Consider the following 7,349-nt stretch of genomic DNA (forward strand, 5'->3'; position numbering starts at 1 on the left):
GCAAGGAGGTTGAGAAGGTCGTACTTCCTCGTCGTCCTGACGCTATTTGCGTTTTTGCTCCATCCAACAACCTCACGTCCAGCATCAACCACCAAGAGGCAGGACGGGCCTTTAAGTTGTACCTTGAGGCAGTTCGTGAGCACTGCACTAAGGTGTGTTATTTTATTTTCAAGTCAAGTTTATTTATATAGCGCATTTCAGACACAAGTGCAATTCAATGTGCTTCACATTAAAAAAGGAATAAGAAGAATAAACGTAACAAAAGAGAAATAAAAAAACTGAAAACACCAAGCATCAGTAGTTGATGTATTTGTAAATAAAGTAATTTGATAATGCAATTCTTCCTCTAGGTGTTCTGTATCGGTATGATTCCACGCTTGACGGAATCCATGGAGAAACAGGAGCTATTCCAGCAGGAGTATCATCGTGTTTCGGCAAATCTAAGTATGGAGTAAAATAATTCTGAGTTTATTTCCAGTATTTTGATGGCAGTTGTCTTTGGTGAAAAGGATGTTTGTATAATTATACATATTTTTCTTTTCAGAGATGCCGTTTTATTCCATTGCCGAGGACTTCCCCCTAAGTCGCGTCGATCTGTGGAGTTATGATGGAGTAAGTACAATCTTATTCTGAAGTTAGAAAGTGGTGAGAATTTATATTCAATACTTATTTTACTTGTCTGTTTTGCTGATTTATATACCTTTTATTTTGGTTTAGATTCACCTTGACGACAACAAGGGGATGCGCATCCTCAGTGATCGCATTTGGGTGTTTGCGCATCAGTTCCTGGAGCTGTCTGCACCCAAGCCACTGGCCACGAGTCAGGCAGCTGCCCCGTATAAGCCGAGGTATGTGCCACGTCTGGTTGTGAAGGGAGTGGAACGAGTCCCACGTCCACCGCCTCCAGAGTGGACAACCGTGAGATACGGCAGGAAGGTAAGGAAGCTTGTTGTTCCCAATGTACTTTTATGCAAGGATGGGATTTAAGTTGGTGTGTAATGTTCTGAAATGGCTTTTGTGTGTTCTTTTTATAGAGGAGCCATTCGGGGGAATCTGACTCTGATTCACCCAAGGAAAGGGTGGTTCCTGATAAGGTGAGTGTTTCACAACCACTTGTTGTAAAGCATTTTTAATGTGATTAGTATATTCATTATTTCAATTTTTGTGTAACAGATTGCTACTCCAGTTTTGAAGGAGTGTTACATCCCCCTGAATCCTGTTCGTTTTTCACCTGAGTTGTTGGTTGCCATGGAAAAAGTTTCTCCAATGGCAGTGGCAGATGTTCACACAGGCAACGAGGTAAGTTGCAGCAAAGTGTATTTCAAAATATAGTCTCAGTATTGTCTTTTAGAAAAGACACAGATCTGACATGTTGTTTGTGTTATAGATGAAGCCTGTGGAACGTCTCAAGAAACCAGCTGTCTTAAGGACCAGGCGTGTGAGACAGCAGGTTTGTAAAACCTTAAGCGAGTTAACTTTTCAGAACTTCAATGCGGATAATTGTTCATAATTAATTTATTTGTCTTTGTCTTTCAGGTTTCAGCCACACTGAGCGTAACTCCTGCCGCTGTTGGTGTGGGGCTTGTGTCCGTGAAGAAGAATGTAAGTGTGGTCCATATTTAGCTTTTTATTATGTTAAATATGTAAGTAATATGAAACCATAAAGTGTATTACTGAAAACACTTGGTCTAAATTATTTGGAATCTTGGTTTAAATTCAGATGAGTTAATGTAATGATTTTGTTTTATAGGTTGAGGCAACATCCAAACAGGTGGATGTCTGCGATGTGGTGCCTTCTCCCCATCCTCGGGAGGTGTCTGACTGTCCTGGTTTGGTGTCTGTCTGTCCGTCCGAGCTCGTTTCTGACCGGGAGGTTTGTATAACAACATTTTTGGTAGTAAATATAAAGAAATGAATACAAATGAAAGAAATTATGTTTTCTAATGTCGTTGTAGATGCTTGAGGTGTCGGTGGATTTCGAGTGCAGCCAAACAAGAGGTCAGTGTGTTAACTCCAGTTCTTGCAGGTGTTCAGAGCGGTTCCCCCCTTCTCTTATTTTAGGAACAGTTAGTCATAGTAATCAGTCTGTTAGCAATACTTTAATGTCCAGTAGTGTTGTAGCTGCTATAAAACACCAAACTTCTCCAATTTGCACTTGGAAATCATCAGATGTCGATGCAGTTGATGCGGAAGGTCAGAAGTTGGCAGAATATATTGATACAGCAAGACCTCAGAGAGGCACAAAGCCAGAGTTTTGCAAGTTGGTGGAGCGACAGATTATTTTTGGTAAAAAATGGAAAGTACTAATTGGGGGTAGTAGTTATGGTCAATTTAATTTGAATCTGGAGGAGGAATTTAGTGAGAAGTTACAGATGTATTTGTTGAGAAATGGAATGTGCATTCTTAATCTTGAGGGTTCATGTAGCTTGGTTATCCATCATGAATCTTACTTTGTCATTGTGGACTGTGGAACAAGAAATTTACAGGGGTTGGCATCAGAAACGGGTACATCTGTAGTGGTATTTAACACTTGCTTCAATGATTTAATGATTCACATTATGAATCTTCGGAAATCATTAAATGCGACAGAGTATGGCATGTCTGCGATTTCTGTACAACAGAGTAGCTTTGGTTTAGAAGCATGTACCACAGTCATTACTGACACGCAGGTCACAGACGAACGTCATGGTGCCAGTTCAAGTAGTCAGCAATCAGTTAGAGGATCATTCCATCAGGGCGATGATCGGTTTAAGTACGGGGGACTGCAGTGTGCAGCTGTGACTCTTGTTGCTTTAGCAAAGCACAAGATGGATAGTGTTTTTTCATGGCATTCTGACACATTAGATAATGTTGTTGTTAGAGGTGACGCCTTGTACACTTATTTGCGGGACAACAATCTGATTAGTGGTAGGAAGGAAACGCTCTGTGTTTTAGACTTGCCGAAGCAGGTTGATATTGACGGGTGTACTTTAGATGTGATGTATGGAGATTTTGTTGCTGGACATGTAGATGTTTTCCAGGGTGAGTTTATAGATTCTGGTGCGCACACTACTCTCCGTGAAGGATTGCAAAAGATGTGTGCCACATATGAAACTTGTGTTCTGACTATAAATGGAAATACCTGCGCTCTTATAAGTCAGAATGGAAAGTATGCCGTTGTAGATTCCCATGCACGTGATTGTAATGGAATGGTAAGTGTTACAGGGAAAAGCAACGTTTTGTATTTAAACGGCTTTGATGATCTTTTGAATTATATTGAGAGATATGCTAGGCAAAAGAGAACCAGTCCCAAGGAATTTGAAATTAGTGGTGTGCAAATTGACATGCACAGAAATGAGACTTCATTTAGTCCAGTTGGCAGTAATTTGTTGAAACCTGTCTGTGTTCAGGAAGTCTTGTGTACAGATAAATCTGGAGGGCAAAAGAAGCCTCAGAGTAGTACATCTTGTAAAAAGATACAAGAAACTCATGAAGATCTTGTAACTTCAGATGTGTTTGTCACCAATGTGAGGACTAGAGCGTTAAAGTTTAATCCTCTTGCAAAAGTGGTGTCGGAAGCTGTTTGCAAACACTTGAACGTAGAATGCGAGAAAGGTGAGTCATCATCTGACTTGGTTGGGGACTTGGGGATACCATGCAAGGTGGAACCCATCGTCGGGGACGGAAACTGTTTTTTCCGGGCTGTTAGTCAGGCTGTAAGTGGGACTCAGAAATGGCACAGGAAAATTAGACTTGCTGTAGTAAAACAGTTAGAAAGGAATCCTCAAATGTATTGTAACATTTTGAGAAATGAAAATTCCTCTATAAATGAGTATATTAAAAGATCAAGGATGCAATATGTTGGATCCTGGGCAACTGAAGTGGAAATTCAAGCTGCAGCAGACTGTTTGGGTGTGAACATAGTTACATATTATATTGATAAATGGCTTGAATATAAATGTACTGCTGGTCAGTTCTCAAATCAGTGTGTGTATCTACAAAATATTCATGGTAACCATTACGAGACAGTTGTTTGTGTTAAGCAAACACAAAGTTGTTATGGTTACTGTAAGGAAAGGGTCTCCATTTCTCAAGGGTATAGTGTTCGAAATAAGACAGCAAATGAACCTAATGTTTTAGAAAGTACAAAAACTGCAAACAGTTACGTACTGGATGATGATAGTGTCATTATTCATAATGCTAATACACATTTGTCATTTAATCCTGTGTGTACAGATGTTTCAAAAGCTTTGTGCAACAAGTATGATATTACATTTGTTAAACAGGACACACAAGGATCCACGGCTTCTGGGCCTTTGGGGAGTGTGTGTAAGACTGAAGAGATTGTAAATGATGGTAACAGTTTTTTCAGAGCAGTGTCTCACGTCCTAAGCGGTTCCCAGAAGAGTCATCGCAGAGTACGACTGGCTGCTGTTTCTTATTTGGAGAAGAACAAAGAGGGTAAACGATTGGTTGGGAAAGGATTTTCTTCTGTGTCTGACTATGTTAAGAAGTCCTGTATGAAGTATGTAGGACATGAAGCTTCTGAAATTGAAATGCAGGCAACTGCAAATGCATTAGGGGTGAATTTGTATGTGCATAATGGCAAGGAATGGGTCAAATATGGGTGTACAAGCTCCACTGGTATAAATGAAGGAATATATCTGAAATGTGACGGTTGTCATTTTGAGGTTATTACTTGTGTCTTGCAGGGTGAGCAAGAGTTTTGCTATGGTTTTTGTAAAGTTAATGATGTATCAGACACACCATACAAGCATAGAAGAAAATCAAAAAAAAAAAATTACAGTAAAGAAACAATTGGTTCAAATACTTCTCGACATTTAAAGAAGAAAATGACATTTAAAAAAGTGATGGATTACCAACATGATTTGGAGTACAAAGACAAGATTAAATTGAAAAATAAAGCAATGTATTATTCAAAATTGTCTTATAAAAGGAAAAAGATTGCAGAATTAAAAAGAAAGTATAGGGAAGCTAGGTTTTATAGAGAAAAAGTAAAGGCATTGTTGAGGATGAAGTATCAATTTGAGTCATTACATCAACAGAAGAAAAAGCTTCTAAGTAAAGAAAAATACAGAAATGATTTAGTGTATCAAGAGAAACGTAAGAGTTTGTGGAAAAAAATGTATAAAGATGATTTGCTGTTTCAAGAGAAAGTTAAGACTTTGAGTAAAGAAAAATATAAATTTAATTTAGTGCATAAAGAAAATGTAAAGGCATTGAGTAAAGAAAAATATCAATTTAATTTAGTGCATAAAGAAAATGTAAAGGCATTGAGTAAAGAAAAATATCAATTTAATTTAGTGCATAAAGAAAATGTAAAGGCATTGAGTAAAGAAAAATATAAATTTAATTTAGTGCATAAAGAAAATGTAAAGGCATTGAGTAAAGAAAAATATAAATTTAATTTAGTGCATAAAGAAAATGTAAAGGCAATGAGTAAGAAGAAATTTAAGCTTAATTTGCAGCACAGACAGAAATTAAAAGAGATTAGTAGAAGAAGGTATCATGGTAACATAGAACATAAGAAAAAGGTTTCAGTGCGTGTGAAATTAAATCAACAGCAACGTAAGGAAATGTTAAAAGAAATTGACTTTGTTATCAAAGAGTTTTTAGATAAGGTTAAAGATGGGCCGGATTTTGTCTGCTGTGTCTGTCATAGACTGCTGTTTAGACATCAAGTTTTAGTGTGTAGGAAAGATTTCTATTCCAAAAGTCAATCTAGTGCTACAATTGCAGCAAAATGCATTTCTGAAGATTATGTGCACAAATGTGACAATAGTTGTGCTGTGCAATGTAAATTGACAGAGTCATCCAGAGGTAAACTGATGATTTGTTATACCTGTCATTACAAGATGAGCAAAGGTGTAATGCCACCAGAAAGTGTGACCAACAATTTAAATGTGGATGTTATCCCTCCACAATTGGCTTGTCTAAATAGTTTAGAACAGCATTTAATAGCTTTACATATACCATTCATGAAAATGTTGGCTTTACCCAAAGGGGGACAAAATGGTGTACATGGACCAGTGACTTGTGTTCCAGCAAATATTGTTGAAACATGTAATGTATTGCCTCGTTGTAATATGGAAGGATCTTTGCTTGCTGTAAAATTAAAGCGTAAATTAACTTACAAAGGTCATTATAAGTATCAGTTTGTTGATACTTTGCATGTACGGGAAGCACTTAAGTATTTAAAACAGTTTAACAAATACTATAAAGATATAGATTTTAATGAGAATTGGATCAATGAGTTTTGTAGAGATGAAGATGATGTAGTGGAGAAAGATGTCATTCCTGATATTTCTGAAAAAGAATTGGAGGAGACTGAAGAGTTGTTGCACGATCGACAGCATCATTGCATGTTTCAGGATACATGTCTCATGCCTGTTGACATAGGTCAGGAAGCTTTGGATCAGTATTTGGATAACATTTTAAATGTTGCTCCTGGTGAAGGTAATAATCCAGTAAAATTACTAAGTGATCCAGATAATGAAGCCAAGTGCTTCCCTGGTTTGTTTCCATCTGGACAAAATACTTACCATGCAAACAGGTCACATCGTTTAACATTGTTTCGGTATTTTAATAACAGGCTTTTACATGCTGATGGTAGATTTTCATCCAATGTTGAATATATATTTTATGCACAGTACTTGTCTGAATTAGAACAGGTTATTTCTAATGTGTCAGTAGCATTGCGTAAAGGGCAATGTGGTAAATCCCAGAATTTGGGTGACTTGTTGAAAAATGAGGAGACTTTGAAGAAGTTGTTGGAGTTTGATGATGGCTATCGGTTCCTAAAACCCATTAGAGGGACTCCAGCTTTTTGGCAGTCTGCAAAACGGGACATCCTAGCCTGTGTTAAACAGCTGGGTAAGCCTACTTGGTTTGCGTCGTTTTCATCAGCAGATATGAGATGGACTAATCTTTTATATACCCTTTTGAAACAGGATGGGCGAACAGAGACGGCTGAGCAATTGGAATGGGCAGATAAATGCGAACTCTTACGTCGCAATCCTGTGACTGCTGCCAGGATGTTTGATTTTCGATGGCATGTTTTCTTAAGAGAAGTTCTCATGTCTCCTGCTAATCCCATTGGTAAAGTCGTTGACTATTATTACCGTGTTGAATTTCAGCAACGTGGTTCCCCTCATTGTCATTGCCTTTTCTGGATTTCTGGGGCTCCAATCCTAGATCAAAACACAGATGAGGAAGTTGTGGAATTTATAGATAAGTATATAACATGCGAACTTCCATCTGAGGATGAACCATTGTTTGAAGTGGTTACATCTGTTCAGCAGCATTCAAAACGTCACTCAAAATCATGTAAAAAGAAAAACACAGTTTGT

The 7,349-nt window shown here is 37.8% G+C and overlaps 1 long non-coding RNA gene across 1 annotated transcript; it reads left to right on the top strand.

Annotated features, from left to right (window-relative positions):
• Positions 1-354: 354 nt before the first annotated feature.
• LOC142376017 (uncharacterized) lies at positions 355-930 on the top strand. Its single transcript, XR_012769202.1, has 3 exons — positions 355-444; positions 545-612; positions 718-930. It is a non-coding gene; the product is annotated as an uncharacterized LOC142376017 (long non-coding RNA).
• The last annotated feature ends 6,419 nt before the right edge of the window (positions 931-7,349 follow it).

This window comes from Odontesthes bonariensis, unplaced genomic scaffold (genome assembly GCF_027942865.1).
Source record: "Odontesthes bonariensis isolate fOdoBon6 unplaced genomic scaffold, fOdoBon6.hap1 scaffold_155, whole genome shotgun sequence".
Classification (NCBI taxonomy): domain Eukaryota; kingdom Metazoa; phylum Chordata; class Actinopteri; order Atheriniformes; family Atherinopsidae; genus Odontesthes; species Odontesthes bonariensis.